General features: G+C 50.1%; 1 protein-coding gene across 4 annotated transcripts in view, besides 2 other annotated features; it reads left to right on the top strand.

Moving 5' to 3' along the window:
- Nucleotides 1-22421, top strand: part of Runx1 (runt related transcription factor 1) — a 224609-nt gene that overhangs the window by 183158 nt on the left and 19030 nt on the right. The window lies entirely within an intron of this gene.
- Nucleotides 16109-16273: an enhancer, named in NCBI's record as "enhancer in intron 5 of Runx1". NCBI's record gives the evidence for it as "EXISTENCE:reporter gene assay evidence [ECO:0000049][PMID:18275068]".
- Nucleotides 16109-16273: a conserved region, noted in NCBI's record as "conserved region; intron 5 sequence". NCBI's record gives the evidence for it as "COORDINATES:sequence alignment evidence [ECO:0000200][PMID:18275068]".

The following is a 22421-nucleotide window of genomic DNA, read 5'->3' as shown; positions in this document are numbered from 1 at the left end:
ATAAGGTTTTTATCTGAGCCGATTGCTGTCTCTGGGGAGAAACACATGCAGGGCTCACAAATAGGCCCACATTTTCCAGAATGTAATATAGAAAGCCTATACCCCCAGGCATGGTATTACAGTCAAGTTATCATAGTACTTGCAGGATGGAGACAGCAGAATCAAGAGTTCAAGGCCAGCCATGGCTACGTAGCCAGCTTGAAGCCAACCAGAGATACATGAGACCGTGTTAGCACAGCACAGCGCCTCTCTTTTATATGAACAGACACAAAAATTAGGCTTTCTTCCTAGGTATGTTTAGAAAAAGGCCACACCAAAATCCTTAGGTGTTTTTGTGTGTGTGTGTGTGTGTGTGTGTGTGTGTGTGTGTGTAATAGTGACGAATAATCACTCAAAATACCCACACTAATTTTCCAAGGTCCCACAGTGCAGCTCGGTGGTGAATTGAGGCAAATGACACACTTTAGGTGAGATGGATGGACTGTGGGAGAAGGAGATATCCAAGGACATTTCTCTGCCTTCTGTTTACTCTCACTTAAGTTCACACACGTTTTCTCCGGGATCCCATGTCTAAAACCCAAAGAAAAGGCTGTTCTCTTGCCCTCTCCTGGCTGCCCCGAGCGCCCGTGAGCTGAGAAGGAGGCTGGTCTTTTACTTACAGTCAAACCAAAACTGGTAAGCGTCTTTAAAGCCAGTGCCAAACCATGCAGGAGCAAATTCAGATGGTTGCCTCTGCCTGCCTCATGAACCCGGACTGCTTCAGTTTGCCGTCTTACATACCTCGTCCCTAGAAACTGCAGAGGGTGGGTGGGCTCAAGGGAGCCCTGGGCCTTTGGAACCACCCACCTGTGCACAGAGGCATGGTCATGGACAGGTGGCTGCGCATCGGTGACTCTCCAGAACACTGCACTTGCTCTTAGAGTGTCCTAGGGGCTTGGTTGGTACTCTGAGAAGATGTGTGGACTATATTGTGGATTTTTTTTCCTCTCCAGTATATAAATTTGATAAGCAGGGATTTACTGGCCTCCAGGCAGACACGCGGTTTCAAACCCCATTGAAGATACTGCATATAAAACCAATTTCTCTTTCTTGTGTTCTCTCTCCCACCTTCTGGGTTTCTCTCCTCTCTTCTTTCTTCCTTCTCCCTTCTCCGGCTCTTCTCTGGTATCTCTTCTTATAAGAAAGTGCTATTTTATACAAATCTAGTTTTGAGTGAACTCCTGATTTTTTTTCACCCTTGAAATGTAAACATTAACAGGGATAGTGTAACAGGCAAGTTCTTCACATTGTTCCTGGCGTTGCGGGCAGTTACTGCCTGGTCCTAGCCGTAGAGCACACGTGCCTACTTAAGGTGGGAATTTAAGCGATGCACCATGGGACTGTGGCTCTCTGAAATGGCAGTCACAGTTTTAAGAAAACTATCCCAGAAGTAGCCAGGGCGGTGTCCCCTGGACACCACAGAGACACAGGAATGATTGTCAGCTTTAGAGGTGACAGTCACTGCAGGGGAGCGTCTGTGGAGCAGCAGAAGACTGCAGGCTGGAGCCACCCCTTGGCTCTGCCAGCAGAGGATCATGGGTATAGAATATCACATTTCCTTATCTTACCAAATAGACACCTCGAGTGATCTGCACTGGGGTTCAGATGGAGAGGGAAGACAGTTACCATGCCACCAAACCACTGTTTTGTTTGTTGAGGTTTTAACTTTAAAACAGCCGAGGTTAATTTCGACTTCCTATTTGAGCAAGTCTTTGAGTGGAATAGAAAGCTGTTTTGTCATGGCTGCCTGTTTACGCAAGTCAGGACACCATTGTTAAGTCCTGCCAAATTTCAGGGCTTTTCTCCGTTCCTTTTACAGCAGGAGTAGAGCAGATTACAGAGTTCTGGGGTAGCCGGGCCTGGTCCCTCACACCTCCCTTTTAGGAATGGCTCCAAGCAACACACATGGGTCATTTTAGGTCTTGGGCTCTGATTTCCCTGGGAACCATCATGAAGGTGTCCTGACTTCTGCCTGGGGGAGGGGGGGAGATGCAGATAAGGTGTAAAGATGCTGATTCCGAAATCCTTCAGACCAAATAAGTACTCTAAGCCTCTTGCTGTAAAGTTTAACTTTCCTTGGATTCGTTGTGATGAAGCTGAGCTTAGACTTCGAGGTCTACACTGTTCTTTTTGCTCGGTAATCTCTGGTGTGACTTCTAGACAGAAACACAGTCTCCCCAACTTCTTCCAGCTTTGTTACGGGGTGGATATGAAGTCAAATCCAGACCTCTCTGAAGGCACAGGCAGGAAGGTGGTGTGGAAGGACACACTTGTGCTCCTGGCTCAGGGACTGGTGTGCTACTGGGCCGACAGGCATGGAGAGGAGTTGGGCTAGCCACTTGTGTAGAAGATGTGGACTGAATGTGTTTGGTTGTAATTGGAGGTTGATGCTGCTGTCGACGTTGATAATAACATCAGACTGTGTGCTGGATGTCTTGCTAAGTCATGTTTCGGGGCATTTTATTTTTAAAGATGGGTAGAAAAGAAAGCCAATCAGAATACTGAAATTCTGAGCATGCCCTAAGGGGGATCATGGGGTAAGGGGACTTCCAGCAACTCTTTCTTGGGGTAATCCCACACACATTTATGAGTCTCTCTCCTGTGGCCTTTTATAACTAAAGCCTTCTTCCCAAGTACCATGAGATCAGCCTAGATGAGAGCAGATGCCCCCATCTGAAGCTCCACGTGACCGAGGAAGGCCACGTGCTCTCAGGTGGCCCCCAGATTTCCAGTTTTCTAATGGATTGTCTTAGGCTCCTTCCAAGTCCCTTTGAAAAAGTTATATTCGCTACTGTCTGTGAGGTTCTTAGAGGTAGGGTTACCATGTCAGGGCAATTCCCTCCACCCTCAGAATGTACGAAGGGAAGGAAGCATTTCCACCTTCCAGAGTAAGGAGCAAACTCCTGCATCCAGAGAGCCAGGCCACAAGAGCATGTGAAAAAGGCTTGTCCTGCCCACCACCAACTCACATAGCATAACTAGCATAAGCAGGGGGAGAGAAAGGGACCTGCGAGCCCTTGCCGCCCTGGGGTAAAGCATGGGACTGCTCAGCTTCGCTGCCTGCTTTTCTCTGCATTTCTGCCTCCCCCCCCCACCCCCCAATCTGTGGTGTGTGTGTGTGTGTGTGTGTGTGTGTGTGCATGCGTGCCTGCACGCACGCATGCGCTACCTTTTGTGTTTGTCTCTGTCTTTCTTTGTCATATGCCTGTCTCCACCCCTAGTCACATACATATTTAAAGCCAGCGTGGGATGGGCCTGTTGATTTCCTAGGCCATTTCCTTTGAAATGGCCATTTCATGCACACAGCGTAAAGTACTAAAAATTAACCCTTGCAGCTTGCTTATAGCACTAAGTAACTTTCCCTTCAAAATAACTCCTGTCTGTGGCAGGCACTAAACCCGAAGAGCTGCAGGACCGGAGTTGTACACGCACAACACGCCAGAATCAGATGTTCACACAATAAACAGGGCAGTGGGGAGGGGAAGGGAGAAAGAAGAAGTGGATAAGAGAAAACCCTGAAAAAAAAAGAGTGCAGACTACAGAGCCCCTGCTACATGGTGTGTGCTTCCCTGCCCCTGTCCTGTGGTATGTGTTGCCACGCCTCTGTCACATGGTATGTGCTGCCCCGCCCCTGCCACGTGGTGTGTGCTCCCCTCTTCTCACCCCACAGTGAGAAGACAGAAGGAGTAGTCCAAGTTTATAGAAAGAGAAGCGCTTCTAGGCAGGAACTGAGGATGCCCTGTCATGTGCATATATATTCTTAGCTGGTGCAACACAAACTCTATGTCTAAAGAAAGTATGAATGTGCGGGCTAAAGAACTGTACCATAGACATTCAGGAGAAGAGAAAGATGGGTGTCAGGGAGGAAGCGCCAGCAGGCCTTGGTGTTCTCCCTGTTTGGGCCCCTCATCTATTGAGCGTGAGGTACTAACATAACCTGCCACCTTAAGGATGGGCACAGGTGCCAGCACCTTGGGCCCTAAAACTGTTCAGTGTCACAACCCTGGTGTATTATGTATTAACCTTACCCCCAAACACTTAATCAGCCCTTCAAAGAATCACTTACCACTTAAACTGACACTACCTTTGTAACCCAAAACCACAGTTTAATAGGACCTGGTTTCCAAAGCGGTTCATGACTGTTGCTCAAAGAGGTCTGCCCATGTTCTCAGGATCCTGTTAGTCCCTCGTGGATACCTTTTCTGATGACAAGGGAAAAGTCACTTACTATGGGACTTGGTCTCTATGATCAAATCGTCCTTCTGACGCTTCGAACTTCTCCCTAAGGCTAATGACTCTAAACCTTGTCCTCAGGGCCTTTCAGTGGTCTTTTGTGTACTTGCTGAATGGTGATGTTAAAGATTCGAGGCTTCAAAAGGAACCAGTCCTTAGCTGCTAAGGCGGGAAGAGTACAATCACAAACTGGCCCAAACTGGCTACGGCATATACTCTAAGATTTTTAGCAAGAAGTTTAACCTCTTAAAGCCTCTGTCTTCCCATCTACAAAATGGGAATGGTAATTGTTCTTGTCGGAATGTCCTTTGAGCGGTCACTGTTATAATCCTTGTCGACAACACCAACTTGGCTAGTTTTCCTGTGGCTGACACAACATACGGACCACAGATTTAGTGACTTAAAACAATGAGAGTTTATTCTCTCAAAATTGGAGGCTACAAGTCCCAACATTAAGGTGACAAGAGGTGGCACTCCCATTGAAGGCCTAAGAGAAGGACTCTCTGGCCTCCTCTAACCCTTGCCAGCTCCAGGCACTCATTGGTCCATGGCTGCATCCTCCCCACCCCCTCTCTTCTGACAGCTCTTCTCTGTTCCATCTCTCCTTCTTCTTCTTTAAAGGTCTCATGTTACTGGATCTAGACCTAGGCTACTCAAGACAGCGTCAGGCCCTTCACTTAGCTGTGTGTGTGAGAGACCAGACCCTTTGTCAGTGAGATCCTCGTCACAATCTAATGGTCAGAATATGGCCCTGGCCTTTCTGGTGCCACCGTTCAGTGCCAGAGATTAAAACCTGTTACATTGATGTCATCGGAACATTAGCCGGTGGATCCCGGTCAGTCCAACGAGCCCCTTCCCATCTGTCCCTCAGAGTAGACCTAGTGTCCAGATAAATGTGATGTCATGCCTGTGTGACCCTGTCTTGTCATCTGCACTTCAGCATCTCAGCCCTTCATTTGCCAGAGCCATGTCCTGATTCTTCCATTCCCCAGGTCAGAGAATAGAGTTTCTTTTTTTTTCCTGGGCAAGATCAGCTATTTCCGAGTGTTTCTAGAGCACCCATACAGATGAAGCCAAAGGGTCAATGGTGGTGGGAAAGGGGGGCTTCCTACCCCAATACCTAGGGTGTAATGTCAGAACACAGGAGGCTTGGAGCCTCCAGAATCCTGTGGCCACATAGACAGCAGCGAGCAGAGAAACAAAACTTGCCCTGATGCCCAAAGCCAGCCAGTTGGGAGGTACTCAAGAATTCGACCTCCAGATGAAGCCAGGCCAGAGGCAGGCATGTTGTTGTTTTGTAGGACCAAGCAGCAGGCGTTAGTTAGCACAGAGTCTTGTCAACCAGATTCCCATGCCAAAAGGACCATGGTTTGCTTTGGGCCCCGGTCATGCCAAGCCACAGATCACAGATCACAGATTGCCTTTCAAGTCTGGAGGAGGGAGAGAATTTTTAACGGCAGCTGTGAAGCTTTATCAAAGTTTACCAAAAGTTTGGCCCGAGAGAATAGTGTCAGGCTGAAAGGGCCACCTAGGCATTCTCCCAGTGCTGGGCTTTGTAAGTGCAGCCCAAAGGCTTCATCACTCTGTTTTGTCTTGTTTCCCCCTGGCTCCAGGACACCCCATTCTAACTCTAGGGGACCATGAACTAAGGCACTTGGTGTCCCTTATCTTCCAGACAATAGCCACCTAGTACCGAGTCTCTGCCCTGTTACCACACTTCTTGGCCCCACACAGACTCTATATTCATATTAAACAATTGATCGCAGAGCCGCAGAGCAGCCAATTGTTGTGGAGATTAAAGGTAGGGATCGCGGAAAGCCTGCAAACGCACTGTTTACTGACAAGCCTCCCATCTCTCCACAGAGTTTCCTCCCATAATCCCTTTCTGGCAGGACATTTTATGTGTCAATGCCGGGCGATTCGGTTACCCAGGCACAGTCAATATGACAAACTAATAAGGAGAAAAATAGAGTAGAACTCACCCTGAAAACAAACACAGATCAGTCATGTGCCTCTCTGTGCATGCCTGAGAACAGAGCAAGAAAGAAGTGGGACAGGGACTGTGCTGTTTCCTTGTTCTGTTGATCTCTGTAACCAGGTGATGGAGGGTCTTCAGGCTGAGTCCTAGCTGAGCCTGGCTCCTTTGAGCAGTGCTTACCACTTTAAAAGTAGCATTTTCAGAACAAACAGAACCATGTTTCCTGAGCTAGAATGAGCCTCTAAGCCACTGGTAGTAGAGGCTGGCCAGAAGGGACCCTTACTTCTGACTCAGGTTGAAAGGTCACAGAACCTGGGCCTCCCTCATTGCTCAGTGTCTCCCTCGGGCTCATGCAAGGCTTAGAACCTTCCAGACATATTTGCAAGATTTGAACCATCACTGATGGTTCAAATTCTGATCTCCATGGATCATAACCTTATCCTTTTTAGAAAGCTGGTGTCTTAGTTAGGGTTTTGCTGCTGTGAACAGACACCATGACCAAGGCAAGTCTTATAAAGAACAGCATTTAATTGGGGCTGGCTTACAGCTTCAGAGGTTCCATCCATTGTCATCAAGGTGGGAACATGGCAGAGTGCAGACAGGCATGGTGCAGGAGGAGCTGAGAGTTCTACATGAAGAGTAGAACTGAGAGTGCCACCTGAATGCTGCTAGCAGAATAGTGACTTCCAGGTAGCTAGGGTGAGTGAGGGTCTTAAACCCATGCCCACAGTGACATGCCTACTCTGACAGGGCCACACTTTCTAATAGTGCCACTCTCTGAGCCAAGCATATACAAACTATCACAGGTGGGTATTCATTTTAAACACAAAACTGCAGCCCTTTCCTCTAAGAGGGGATTATGTGGGTGGAATCTCTGCTGTATCAGATGGGAAGACACCTTCCATGTCATCCAACAACTATGGGATGCCGTCTGAGGACACCAAGTCTGTCCCTGGTTCCTTCCTGTCCCATCTTAATTCTTACACAGTTTCACTTGTTGAGTCACTGAATTTGGGGTTCCAGGATGTAGCACAGTTAAACTCATCAAGGCTTGGGCACCGTGGTGACGAGTCAGCCCTGGGAGTTTGGCAGGGGATGTGCTAGAACCATGCTGCTCTGGAATGAAGAGACACCACTGATAGATTAAAGTAGAACTTCCCCAGGACAGGAAGGTCTATGAACTAGTCTTCTCGTGGGTGGGATGGTTCACCCATTAGGACCGTCTCCAGCTTCATGGCAGGTCCTCTCCCCATGAGGCGTTCCAGGACCAGATCTGAGGCTCAGAGCTAAATCTTCACTATTTCCTCTCCACACACTTTGAAGGGCTGCTTCGGGTGGCTTTGAGAGAATATCTTCAGACAAAAAGGGGCAGAGGACTAATGAGACTGAGGACTGCTCGCCTTAGAGTTGCTGCTCATACAAGGGAAATGAACACGATGGCTTTATGGTGTCTCCTGGGACGACGGCGCTGCCTCGGCCACTCTCCTTCCATTAGCACATCTCTCTGCACATATCAGATGGCAAATTACAGAACGATAGGGTTATTAAAATATCTGTAAAAGTCAGCCCAGGCTCAAGGGCTTGACTTGGCCCTCCTGCCCGTTCGGCGGTTTATTTACATCTCCCAAGGTCAGCTCGCCAGCATCTGTATTTTGCGGTAAACCGCCCACTCCGCAGACCAACCAGAACAGCCCACTTTTGAAGATGCGCTTCCGTTGGTTTTCCAGTAAGGCACTGGCACTCTTAAGAGTGAGCCCAGAGCTCTTCAGACCTAATCCTACTGTCGCCCCCCACCCAATTTTAAAACTTCAGGGTAGGAGCGTGACCGTGTCTGCAGCCAGATTATCACCAGAGTAGTTGAGGCAAGAAAGACTATCATAATGATATTGTTGGGTTCACACATTTACCAAAGGCAATTATATAAAGCCTTCGTAGTTCATGTTGACAGAACAGATTGCGAGTGGTCTGGTGAGGTCACAGGCAGAGGAAATACCCTCTAGAAGGTTCAGGTGGGCCACTCCTTCTTTTTCATAGTGCCTGACACTCCCCATCTCCCCATACATCTTTCTCCAGGGGGCGGGGGGGGGGAGGTGGGGGGGATGCATATGGGTGAGCACACACACACATGTACTCCTGAAAGTCGGAGGACAGCCTCAGGTGTGGGAGGACGGTCTCAAATGTCAGCCTCCAATAACTGCCACATTTGCTTGAGACAGGGCCTCTTATTAGCCTTTTGCTTTGCTCAGTGGTTAGGCTAGAAGGCCAGCCAACTCCAGAAGTCTGCCTGTCTGTATCTCCCATCTTGCTGTAATCCTTGAGGTAACCGCCATATGCTGCCACACCCTGTCCTTGGGATGAAACTGAGGGCCTCATATTTGTGAGGAGAGAGCTTCACTGACTGAATCTCCCCCTGCCTGGCACTGCTCTCTACAGTTTCCTAGGCCTTGCTCTCAGGCAAGTGAGTCACTGCTTGGTCCTAAACATTCTGTAATTGTGGGCACAGTATCTTGAAGGGATTAGAGTCACCCCTAACACCCTCAGGGAAACCAACCTCCATGCCCTAGAGCCCCCACCCCACCCTGCTGCTTCTGATTGGCAGACTTTTGTGGTGGTGGTGGTGGTGGTGGTGGGGTGATACTTTTTGCTGTGTGATCAAGCTTAGAGAGGCTAAGAGCCACCATATGTTGCCAAATGAGAGAAGCCACTGCCCAGACATGGATCTGTCTGATTTAATATGATTTTCCATAACTGACAAAGCAGGGGTTTGAAATTGAATTTGTGTAAAATTACAGATAGCCAGCTCAGGTGGAAGGGGAAGGAAGCCTTGCTATTCATGCTCCCGTGGCTTTTCCCGGTTTCCCCATTTGAGTCCTTCACGCCTTGGGGGAGGGGAGACTCGGTGGAGGGCCTACGGAGGGTAGCTCTTGCAGTCAGACTTTCTCCCTGGCCAGTCATGGCTTCCTCTGAGGAGGACTCCAGAACCTGGAGATGTTGGGGCGAAAGGACAAATCCTCTGTCCATCCATCCATCCATCCATCCATCCCTCCCATCATCCAGCACAGAACTCATCTTCACACCTGGTCATCAGAGTGGCTCCAGGATAAACTTGGGGAGAGGGGGTACCTAGAAAAGCCTAATTCATTAGGACGGCCTCATGCCAATCTATAATGCTTTGGGGCTCAGACTCCGACTTTGTCCACTTTCTAGTTGTAGGTCCTTGAAGGAAGGAAGCACTCAGGTCCCTGTGCCACACTGTTGCCATCTGTAAAATGGGCACGCTCATAATGCCTGACTCGTGAGATGGTCTTGAAGACGAAGTCAGCATGATTATAGTATTGGGTGGTCAGCATGCTGTGTCTTGGTATGGTTGTGTCTTGTTCACTCCTGCAGAAACCCCTCACTGAGGCTGAGATGCGATCCTGGGATGTGCAGAGCACAGCGCCCAGCGTGTCTAAAGTTCTCGAGACTGCTCCCGCCGTCTGTGTAACCATAACTGCCATTCCTGCTACAGCTCTTGCTGCCGGCTCTCCGGCTGACATGAGGCCTGTCCTGCGAGGCTCACAGCCACTCTGTGACAATGGCCTTTAGAGTTTTGGTGATTTGAGTTTGGGGTCCTTGGGTAAACTCCAGCGGGACCATCCATAGTCACTATCCACATCTTTGCCTAGCGCCTCTCCCCTGCCCCACCACCCCACCCCACCCCAGCCAACACCCTGAAGGTCCAGGCGCCCTCCATAACTGAGCTCTCCCAGGCTGTCCTCTTGTACTGAAGTCGGTCATATGGGGAACGGCTCATTTCCCCAGCGCTGGCTTAGCCTTACTCAGCCTTTTCCCTGTAATGGGATTTTGGCTCTGGGAGAGGGCAGGATTTAGTTTCTTATGGTCCCTTTTCTCTTCTTCGCTTAATGTTGAATTTTATTTTTAAAACGTTTTTTTTAGAAGGAATAATTAAAATAATATATTTTAAAATGGGGTTGTTTTTTTGTTTTAAATAAACAAGGCCATACACGCTTTCTCATCCTCTTCAGTTCACAGCAAGCACTCCCAGACTGCTAACAGCTGTAGTGAGCTAACAGGTCACTTCCTGAAACCAGCGGCCCTGACTGGGCAGCGTTCAGGGGGTGGTCCCTCCCCCTCTCCGTTGCTTTCTTGAATTAGACTCACCATATATGAGTGGCCTGACTCTTCTGTGTTTTTAATGTTACCGTCTACTAAAGGGTTTCTTTGAATGAGGTCTCATCTCCCTGACTGATTTTAAGTCAATACCTCCCTCTGCCAAATCCACCACTCTAAGCCTGCTCTCGGCTGCAGCCCAGGCTGTCAGACCCAGAAGAGGACAACAAACAGTGTGGGAGGTGACACAGCCACAGCTGTGGGAAGGACAGCCACTCCGGGCAGGCCCTAGGCTGGGACAGGGGGGAGGTGCCGAGTGACAGTCCCCTCGACCAGTTCAGAATGGTCCTGCCAGACTTATGTCATTACTCCCAGAAGACTGCATGCATGAGCCGAGACCTGTATCCAGCCAGAGGTGCCCCTGTTACAGCCAAGTCTTTGCCATGAATTCAGAGTCAGGGCCTTGAATGGCTAGATCAGAGACTGTTTTGGAATTTGTAAGATTAGCCACCACTTTCTTCCCCCCCCCCCCCCGCCCCCTCCCAAGCTACCAGGGAACAGGATCCTGCATAGCTGGTGGCTTCTGGCTCCCTTCCTTAACTGAGAGACAGAGGACTCCAGCATCCTGGCTCTTAAGTGATATTTACTTAATAGTTAACTGGGTTTCAAAAGAGAATGGGGACTTGACTCCCTTCACTAATTAGCCCTGCCGGCTGGCTTGTCATCTCCACCTTCACCACCCACGGAGTGTGCTCTTGACAAGTCATGACCCGAACTCCCAGGGGACTTGCACTCTGGGCTTGCCTCCTCCACTGTCTGAGAAACACAAGTCTCTAAAGAAGATAAGGCTAGAGCAATGAAGGGCATTCTGGGAAAACGTAAAGGATCCCGCCCCCCCTCCCCAGATCCCAGAGGAGCAATGGCAGCCTGGAGGGGAAAGTGACTTGCCACAGGTGGCATACACTGTTAGCCGAGTGCTTGGCTGTCTTCTCCGGTTCGGTCGCTGGACACATTCCTGGTATTTGGAAGTAGCACAGGGAGCCTTCCTGAGGAGTCCCTTCCAAACACCATCCAGGCGAACGAGGGGCTGTTGGGACAAGATAGGGCAGACCCAGGTGTGCCTGTGCACAGGGCTCCACCCAATTTCTCATCCTTATATTTTATACGTGTGTGTGTGTGTGTGTGTGTGTGTGTGTGTGTGTGTGTGTGTGTGTCTCAGTCTCAAATAACCCAAACAGGCAGGGTCTGATCTGCAGACAGTCTGCAGGCACCTGCCCAAGAAGCTGCCGGTCGGCTGGTCCATCCTCCCTTGATTTATGCTGTGCGTGTTAAGCCTTAAATTGTTGAGTCTCTGGCTGGCTGCAGAGGCATTACTGGAGGGCTGGTGCGTGTTTGCAGCTTACAGGGCTGGTTCTGGTGCTGGAGGTGTTGGCCAGGGATCAAGTCCAATCTCACACCTGTCTGGGACAATGAGGGCCTTGTTAGAGGCATCTCCAGCCTTCAGAACTTGGGGGAGGAGTCGGGAGGAGGGGAAACTGAAGAAGCCAAGGCAAGACTAGGGAAGTCCTAGGTCAGCCAATGCTTGAATTCTTTTCCTTTCCTGTCCCCTCCTCCCTGCCCACTCCCATCCCCCCCCAATTTAATAAATTTATATTTAGAAACTAAATATAGTTTCTAACCAACAGCAGCCCTGTTATGAAGAACATCTTGCAGCATAAGGAGAGAGATCTCTTAGAAAATCAATTTCCATCTGTAGAGACGTGGGATAAGGAAGGGAATGTAACCTTTAGCCCACCACCACTCAACTCTGGAACCTGAGCCCATCCCCGTCACAACTCATGGTTGTGTCTCTTCTCGTTCTTTCTTTCCTCTGCTGACATGAGAAAGGGAATCACTCACTGGTGAGGTACCAGACATCACGCTACAGTCCAGCCTGCTTCTCCCACAAGGAGAGGCAGACTACTGAGCTGGCTATGGGCAGCCCCACCTGTAAACTCTGCAAAGCCAGCCCCTTGCCCCAAGGCTCTGACAGCAATAGATAGAGCCCAGGTTGGCTCCCCTCAGGGTTGGTGTCCCTGAAGGGGGATTGGTCAGCCATGAACTCATCCTCACAGAATTGTATAGGGGAGGCTCAAAACAAGGGTTCTGCAAACTATCCCAGGCATTCTGTGATGTAAGAGCCCACGATATGGAGGCCATGTAGGAACCCTTGGTGCTTCTCTTCCCCTCAACCCCCCACCATGTTGCCACCATGCCTCAGGGACTCAGAAAACTCAGCAGTCTCCCAGTGAGCTGGCAGCTTAGGTGCCTGTGGCCATCTTTCTCAGAGCTACAAAGAGCTCCCTTACACACCAAGCTCATCTCTGAGCACTACAGGGAAGGCAAACACTGTTAGCTCATGGGCAACTGAGGACTGAGGAGACTTGAAGTTCCTTGAACTTCACGTTCTTCTTGTAGCATAAGTCATTGTTGCTCGGCCATCTTGCGTCAGCCATCTTGCATCAGCCATCTTGCGTCGGCCATCTTGTGTGTCTATGTGGATATCAGTGGACAGGAACAGCTTTTCAGACACGGCAGAATGGCCACAAAGTACAGGAATAATGACGCCTCTGACCTCAGTGTGCCTTCTGCTGCTATGACTCTTGAGTGGCAATGTAAGTGAGGATCCTGCAGCTTCCCCTTGGCTCCTTTGCCTTCAGGTGACCATTATAAACCCCCCTAGGCCCTGTGCGTCCACCTGGTCTGATCATGTAGCCTTCAAAGGCCATGCCCACGGCCGAAGAAGCTATTAATGCCTTTCAAGCCAACTGAAGGCCAAAGACTTGGCGCACAGAGCTCTTTTCGCTGCCCATCAAATTCCCTTCTCGAGCAATGCCTCCATTCCTGTGGTGTTCCAGGCTCTCCCTGGCTCCCTAGTCCATCCAAGCTCTGAAATCACTCTCAGCCAATCACAGGAGCAGGATGGAGGCAGGGAGTCTGGGGAAGGTACCAAGTGGATGTGAGGTTAGCTTACCTGTCTTCCTCTCTGGCTAGTCCTGTTCCCTCCTCACCCTGTTCCCACACTCTCCCATATTTCAGCAATCCTCACATGTCCCTTCCTACAAGGACCAAACTGAGTCCTCTCCCAGTTCCTAGACAAGCCTGACAGTCCCTCTCACTGTAACATCTCCCCATGTCTGCTCTCTGGTTATACTTGAGAGGTGGTGGGGCCAAGTGCCTTTTCCTTCACTGTCCTGAGTGAGGCGTCATCCTGCCCAGTTAACAACCGCAGCCTGCTAACCGGAGGACTGAATCTATGTGCTCCAGCATGGCCTTCCCCACACATCTGGGCTCTGAGACCCACAGAAGGGTCAGCAGAGTCCCAAGTACCCTTGAACACTCCTTCACTTCTCTGGGTCCTCAGGAATACAGGCCACGAGGTACAGAAACCAGTCAGTCCCTGTAGAAGCATTTTTTCTTCTGATCTTAGGAACACAGGTCAAAGTGGGACACTGGTGGGTGTGAACCCCATTTCAAAGTTCCAGGCAGGAAACAATGCAGTGACTGGGAGGTCCCTTTGCCTCTTGACATTATGGCCCATAATGTTGTGGCCTTGGATACCCGCCCCTCCCCACCATGCTGTTTCCAGACCCACACCAAATACTCCTCCCATGACACCCTGCCTTCCTTCCTCTGCAGACAGCTCAGCCTCACCTGAGGCAGACTTCCACATATTTGAACCTGCTTTGCATGCTTAATTAGAGACCTAGGCCCTGAAATAAGCTGTCTTAGTTACCCACAACTTCCTAGGGATCCCAGCCCCTACCACAGCACAATACTGCCTCCACCAGCCAGGTTCCTGCTTCCTGCCCTTCAGGGGTGTGTGTGTGTCTGCTGCTTCCTTCTCAGACCCACATTTCTAGATTCTTTTTCAAATCCATCCTTCGAAACTCTTTATTTAGCGCTCTCTCTCTCTCTCTCTCTCTCTCTCTCTCCACACACACACCTTTTCACCTTAATAAAGCCTTGCCCTGGGGCCAGGGCTGGAGCTCAGCTGGGAGAGTGCTTTCCTAGGGCTGTGAACCCTAAATTCTATCCCCAGCACTTGGCACCCACCGACATCTGTACCACCTGGATTCCAGCATTCAGGAGGTGGAGGCAGGAGGATTAGAAGTTTATGGTCATTCTCAGCTCTCACGTATATAAGTTCAAGGCTAGTCTGACCACAAGAAATCTTTTCTTTAAAAATAATTGATCCACTGCCAAGTCAGGGGGCTTCAGGGCCCCGTCCCCAGCTTCTGGGGACTTTACCTAGTATGACTCCTACCACGCAGGAAAGTCAGGCTTGTCTTCCTCTCATTGTCCTTCTCTGGTCACAGGATGGTGCTCGGACAGCCAGCCAGACGCTCTCTCTCATCCACCTGTCTCCTTACCCACCATTTGTGTGAAAGAGTGTCAGATTGTGGCCCCAAACAGGAAGCCCTCTGGCCCTCTGGCCCGCTAATCCCCTTTGGGAGGAACCTTCACTAGGTACTCTTAGAGGGTCTTCTGTTCAAATCAAGGGGAAAGTGGTTTGAATGAGCTGTGTTTTGTTTTGTTTTGTTTTGTTTTGTTTTGTTTTTAAAGAAGACAGGAAGTTCCTGTTTTTTAGAAAGGCTGTTCATTTTCAAAGAACCAACTTACAGAGCCAATCGACCATAGGATTGCTGCTGGATTTTTTTCCCCCAATGTGGTACACAATACATGCGAAAAAGAAAGCGGGGAGCCCCACCAATGAGAGATAGTCAGTAACACAAAGGGAGATATTATAATCGGCTTTTGTTGGTGCTTGCGTCTTCTTGTTGAAAACCAGAAAGCCCCTGAGGTGCTGAAGTGCGGACAGAAGCTGATGTTATCGGCCCCCAGAAATCCTGCCTGGAGTCCAGTGGCAGGCAGGATCCGAAGCTCCCAAGACCACAGCAACTGGCCCTGCTCAGTACAAACGGTGCTTTCAGTCTCTGGTAAACAGCCTGTGCCCCAGGGCTCAAATCCTTCAAAAGTTTGCCTAGGTAATTGCGTTTCATTGCTGTCTGGCCTGCGCTCGTCAGTCTAATCTGGAGGTTCAGACAGCCAGGCCAAAGCTTGCGAGTCTGGAGGGGAACAAGCCCATGAATCTAATCCACTTGAAAGACAGACTAATACAAGTGCAGCTAACTCATTATTTTAAGTGATTTGAACAGAAGGAGTATGGCACTCTCTATAAAAGGGTTTCAAGTCAGTGCAGTGCAGTGTTTGGCAGCTTAAAGCCATTAGAGGAACTGCAAAGGGTGACAGTGTGACTCCCCGTCGCCGTCCTCATTTTATGAAGCCTGGTTCCTCCCTGTGACCACCCTAAAATGGTTTTTTCCTGTCCTGCCCTTGGTTTTTGAGTTATTTGTGAATTATTATAGTAAAAGACTCCAACTTTTGTCTTTGATCCAGGCGTGGGTACGAAAGGAGACACAAATGTAAAGACAGAATTCTGAGGGACCCCTCGGAGCTCTGAATACCCCCAGATCTGAAAATAGGAAGAGCTACCCTCTTCAAAGCCCCAACACCCTCAGCAGTTAGAGTTTTTGAAGGTTAAGCCTTCCCATTTTGCCGGTATGATCATTAGGTAGGAGGAGGGGTGCTTTATGGAAGTAAACCTTCATCCTACCACCAACCTGTGTGAGGAACAGAGACCGTCCCTTCATCTTGCACTCCAGCTTTCTCTGAGTTGGAGCTGGCACAGGTAGCCTCTGGGGCTGCTTCCTGCCCCATCATTCCATGAGTCTTTGGAACAAGACCTCAGAACTGTTGACAACAATCTGCACCATTATCTAGTTACATGTGACTCATGCCCAGAAAGCCCAGGAGAAGCGAGTGCTGGCCTGTCCCTTCCAAGGTAGCAAAGCCAGTGGTCAACTCAGGGGCAAGCTTATTGGCCATTTACACCTGTGGCTCCCCCGGGGCTGGATTCAGCCAGTGCCAAGTCTGCGTGTCAGACTGAGACTGTGAGAAAGCAGTTTCTGCAAACACCGATGTGGAGACGAGGTTCTCCTTAGGCGCTGCCTAGCCATGGTTGCCCCCACCTCAGCCCCTCAGTTCATGTGTCTTCCACCCAGGCCACCGTGCTAGATTACATCTCTCGAAATCAGAGCAGCCTCTAGAAGTCACATGCTCTGCTTCCATGTTGAAGTTGGCTGAACTACCCTATCGGTGTGACGTTCCCTGGGTCAGTCTTCCCTTGTCATTTTAGTTTCCCTTGACTGTGGGAGCTGAACCATTCTTTTACGGGAACTTCTTATGCACTTAACAGCTACCAGACAGCACCCCTGGTCTCTACCCACTCAATGTCTCTGGCTCTCCCGACTCTAATCAAGAGTAGTCCTGTTTCCTGACATTACTAAAAGTCCTCTAGAAGAGAGTTCCCTACTGGTTTAGACCAGCCTGGGAAAGGCAGAAGTGTTTAGTCCATGCGTATAAGATGTCAATGTGCAAAACTGAGTTGATTGGGTGTCTGTCTGCAGATCACTTCGGCCTCTGGGTCTCTGGCACCTCCTTCCTCCACTGGCCAGTCCCACTCACTGTGTGATCAAATGTGTCGGTATGTCCCACAATCTCAACCTGTACATAGCTTTTTTTCTTCCATCTGCGTCCAAGTCACTGAAAACCTATCGCTTCTGTATGAAAGGCTGCCTTGACCTTGTAAATCAAAGGCGTTCTCTGGAGGGAGCTCTCCCACTGCTGGGCTCCGTTCAGTATCATCTTTCTCAGGGTGACCTCATCTATTCAAGTGTGAAGGTTGTATTTGAAATGTCATTTACTTTCCCTAGTCAATAAATGAAGCCATGGATCTTTAGATCATCAGAGGCCTGCTTATTACCGAGAGTCTCTACGCTGTATGGGTATGTGTCTTTTGAGATCTGTGTTAGAGTTTAAAAGAATTCTGTCAGACTTCCGTTTGCCTCTCTGAATCAGAGCACGGGGTGGAATTCCTCTGTGAGTGGAGGGTGCCCCCAAATGAGTCTGCCTTTATTAGTTTGTGTCCTTTGTTCAGAGCACCAGGGATTACTTTATGAAAGCACGCGTGACTCTTATCTTCAAAGGTCTCCCCTGCATGGCAGACTCTACCTCACCAACCTGTGTTATTAATCCATTGCCATCCCAATTAGTTCAGATCAAGGTCAGTTACTTGGGGTGTGCAAAGGGGCCGCAAATGTAAGTGAGTGAGTCCCCCTCCTGTGGTTCTCCCACGAAAATGAGAGATTACAGGCGGGGAAACATAGAAGCGAGAACTGTCTGGTGCCTCAGTGTTTGAGAGTGAAGTGAAGACCTCAGGGAACCCTAAACAAGCCAATGCTTGAGTAGAAATACACGACCCCTGCTGCGGGGAAGTTTCTTGGCCCCGTCTCCCCACCCTATTGCTGATGGCAAGCATCTGAGAAATTTAGGAGCCTCGGACACAGAGTTGGGTCTGAGAACATTTGCTGGGTCCACGTGGAGGAGGAACCTTGTGTTTATGGCGCGTGATAAGCACCGAGCCTCCAAAAGGCACATCTATGGAAAAGAGGCTGGAGTTTGGTAGGTCCATAGGATGGCTCATGATAATTCCTAGCCACCCATCCCACTGTCATCTTGAGGTCATCAGCAGAGGGATGGTAAGGTATGTGAGGGTTACATCTTTCTAGGTGGACAACAAGACCTATGAGAATACACTTCTCTGATCTACCATTGTTTCTAGTACTGTGGGGAGGCCATGGAAGATCAAATGGAAGTGCAATGATTAATGTCCATTGCATGGACAGTCAGACAGGACAGTTCTTGTGAAAGATGTGTTAGAACAACCCAGATAGGAACAGCCAGGAATCATGAAAGGCTGACCACCCCCCACCCCCAAGCAGGAAAACCCTAGACTTATTTATTAGATTCTTCTGATGCAGAGAGAGACCTGTGCATAGCCTGGCTAGAGGATGGGAGAGGGAGTTCCCCGCCCCCACCCCACAGCTCTCTGAGGTGCTTCTCTTGGGCTTTGCTTTGGGGAATTGATTCTAAGAGGACAAGTCTGGTGTGTAGGAAAGGAAAACACAGCAGTGTCCCAGGTTCAGGCCAGAGAGAACAGACATTTAAGACCAGACCAGAACTCTGAACCTACCCCTCCACACACACACACACACACACACACACACAACGCACGAGGAGAAGAACATGGGGGCAGACACTGACTGGATCTCTCTTGCAAACATTTACCAAAGGGGGCTAGGCATTTCACCTCTGTGGAATTTTTCTATTTCCCCTGTGTCAGAATGTTCTTCTGTGAGTTGAGAGTGTGGAATGAAGGCTCTTAAAGAAAGAACAACCCTTTGACATGACTCACACCTCAGAAGACAAAGAACAATGAATCCCTGGCTTGCAATTCAGCTTTCAGACCCTGTGTCCTGGCAGGCACAGCGCCACCCTGCCATGAGCCTGCGTTCTGCAGAGCGGGTACGGACTCCCTCTGGAGCTGTGGTGTTCAGGGAAGAGACGCTCCCTCATGCTGCGTCTCCGCGCTGGCACTTAGCCACCGGAACCACACACGCATGGTTGTGGGAACCACGGTTTGCACCCTGGAACTCTGGCTGGCTGGGACAAGTCCTATTCCTGGTAGCCTTGCGGTGTCTCTGCTATGTGGAGCACCGGCAGTGAGGATAAAGAGTCTGTGCTGGACAAGCCCAAGCAGTCCTCACTCTGGACATCACTACCATTCCCTGAAAGGGTAGCAAGGGGAGACTCTCTTGCCTTTTCATACTACAACTGAACTGCTAATGGTCAGGCCAAGATACTATCTCACCCTAACAGTACCTCACAGGCTGATGCAATGACCCCTCCTCACAGGAGGGGAGTATGCCCACTTGCCTCAACAGTAAGAGGCAAACTGGTGTCTCCATTGCAACCTCTCAGACTGGAGAGTCATGCCCTTGCTCTCTTGTTGCCTGAGCACTGTTGGTCCGGGAATAGGGAACAGTGGAGCGGTACCCAGATACTAGAGATGCCTGGAGCCAGTACAAGCCACAGCACAACCGGCATCATCTGTTCTGTTTTGGGGAATATTCTAGAGGATATTGCATTGGATCTTCTTTTCTGTCCCCATGAATATGAATTTCTCTTAATACTCTGCGGAAGAATGAACGCTGTAATCTCTGCTTAATACCCTGGTCAGAGGAACACAGGGGACAGGGCCTGAGTTCTGTCCGTTAAGCCACCTTAGAAATTCCCAAGCAGCTCTAACATTTAACAAAGTGAGTAGTACAATGCTAGACTACAAGGTTGAGCACGCACAGGCCATGGGGCTGGGGTAGAGGTGACCTCTGCTCTCCCACCAGGGTCCCGAGTGTAGGCTCAGTGACAGCCCTTGGCACAGAGATCTGGGAGCTGCGCAGGTAGCGGTGACCCCCCAAAGGAAACAAAGCCACCTAGTGGCTTGATAGAGCCTGGATTAGGTCGGACTTCAATCTAGGCTGGGCCCTGATTGACATTGTACAGGTAATAATAGATCCATCATCACCACCCTCTGCAATTCCAAAGAAGAATAGCCACTCCTTTCTTGGTGCCTACCATCACCCTAAGGCATGTTAAGGACCCTCATAAAGTCTCAGCTGTTCACTTAATGTGACCGCCCAAGGGCCAGCTCTTACTGCATCCAGTTTTCAAAAGACAGTTGGTGCTCCCCTGAAGACCCAGCAGCAGCCCAGAGCAAGCTGGACAGAACAAGCCACCTTCTGCAGGCAGCCCGGACCAACATCTCCAACATCCCCTGACCTGAGCCACATGAATAGAGCCTGCAGTGTGTGCTACTGTCAGTACATTCCACTCTGTAAGACACCCAGAGGCATGAGGTCCTCCCGCTCGCTCACTCGCAGCTTCCCACAGGAGGTGTCAACAGCTTCTGTATGAGTGACAGTCTTGTCCCTCCATACAAAGGGCTGAGCCCAAGCTCCCAAACTAAACTACCTGGGGCCTCTGACACCTGACAGTGAATTTCTCCTCACCTTATTTAAGGGAGGAGTAAGGACGAATATGAGGCTGGAGAAGAACCACTGGGGGCTGGGGACAGGAAGTCATCTTTACCCTCAGCCTTTCGAGACTCTATAGAGGAGAAAGCAATGGAGGAGAGGATGATTCAGCAGGCGCTCCTAGGATGGCACCTGCCACATGGTGGCTGAGCCTGACTACAGGCCTAGAAAACATAAGTGGACGTCAGAGGTGCAGGCAGCTCGTGCAGTGCGGTGAGGAGTCGGGGTGGGGCTTCTTTAACAAAGTTCGGCGAAATAAGTTATCTGCAGGAAAGGACACTGCAGAGACCAGACGGGGCCTTTGGTGCCCTCAGAAGCACAGTTCTGTCTGGACGCCAAAGGCCACTCTGTCTGGAGGAGAGACGGTGCCAACGGAGAATGAGAGGTGTTATGAAAACAGCGTGTTTTCTAGAAGCGGGTGACTTATCCCTGAACCCTTGCACAGGGAGGACTCTGCCTAAATACAGAGCCCTTTCCAGACCTGTCTCAGACTGATCTGGCTGAGAGGAGAGGCCTCCCTCGTGGCGAGGGCTGAGCTATTTCCCCTGGGAACTGTCTGGCAGCTCTAATGAGGAATAGCACTTTGCATTTATAGAGAGCCTTTCATCTGTGGATCTCAAAGCTGTACCACAAACATTAATTAACTCTCACACCTGGGAGGCAGGTGAGTCTGGTTACCCCCCAACCCCATTTTTAAAAAATGAGGAAACAGAGATTTGGGAGGAAAAGGATTCTGGGGCGAGCCACCGGGGTTAGGAGTGTCCCTGATGTTGGGAATAAGCATTTCAGATTTGTAGCATCCTGACCACAAAGTCAGGAGGCCTCCCCGGGATGAGTGAGGAATTTGGGTACCGGAACAGGAGATGAAGCCACACAATTCCTTCTTCCCTTTCTCAGGTGGCCTGTCACCTCCTGGGTCTATAGATGTCATTTAGAATGGGTCCCTCAGACCCCGAAGGCCTTTGAAACAGCCTTACCAGGCAGGTCTCCATCCTGGCTCACTCTGGATGCCTCCCTTCAAAGTAACCGTTGGAACAGTGACCGCAGCCGAGACGCACATGACTAACCAAAATGTCTGCAGCCAGTGGGAGACAAATGCTTGGCAAATCCCAGGGCTCTTTCACAACCCTCTTTTCTTCCAGGATCCAGAACTGGTGGGAACTGACTCCTGTTATCACTGGTTCTCACTGGTGTGCTTAGGCGATGCTAATCCAGTGCTGGCTACCTGGGGAGTGGGGGTTGGGGGAAGGAGCTCTGGGGTGACTCCTGTCTGTTCTGACTTCTGGAGCTGTTGTGGGTTTACTGCCCACCGCAGAAGCCAAAGGAAACACTGCTCAAAACCACCAGAGGCAAGCAGCCTTTCAGTTGGGTCACCTGCCCAACACCAGGGCTGTGAAAGCTGACATTGCAGAGTGGGGGGTGGGGGTGGGGCATCCTCCAAGCATCTGGGGGCGCCACCACTTTCCTACACAAGGTATCCTGGGTCTTTCTTCACAAGGGTCCCAAATGAGAAGGTGCAAGCCTCCCCTGGGGCTCGCCCTGACACATCACCCTGGAAACTGACTCAACATCTCTGTGTCCTGACTCACATCCTGTTGTGTTCTCTGAGGCATCCGAGAGGGCATTACACCAGCTACCCATGACTGAGCTGCACTGGGAGGGCGCCCTGAGGATGACTCTGCCTTCTGCCTTGCAGAAAGAGGGGGAGTCTTCTAAGGAAAAACCCAGAACAGGCCCCTTGGGTTTATCCATTCTCAGAGCAGATTTTGCGCGTTAAGAAGCAAGTGGCCCTGCATTGCATGGCCCACTGTTTATTTTCAATGGATCGAGGGTGAACGGCTTGTTGTTTTAGAGATGCCCGCCAAATACTCAAGGAACAGAGCCCTGACTACAGCAGAGCCCCAACGTCCTGACCCAGAAAACCCAGGCTGTGAGGTCAGGTGCCAGGGCCACCAAAGGCTCAAGTGAACTAGGCTGATGTCCCCGCGTGTCCTTTCCTTGGACAGGGAGGGAGGGCACAAGGC

The sequence above is a fragment of the Mus musculus genome, chromosome 16, assembly GCF_000001635.26.
Source record: "Mus musculus strain C57BL/6J chromosome 16, GRCm38.p6 C57BL/6J".
NCBI lineage: Eukaryota > Metazoa > Chordata > Mammalia > Rodentia > Muridae > Mus > Mus musculus.
Note: the sequence above shows the minus strand (reverse complement) of the source record. Positions and strands in the feature narration are given on the sequence as shown.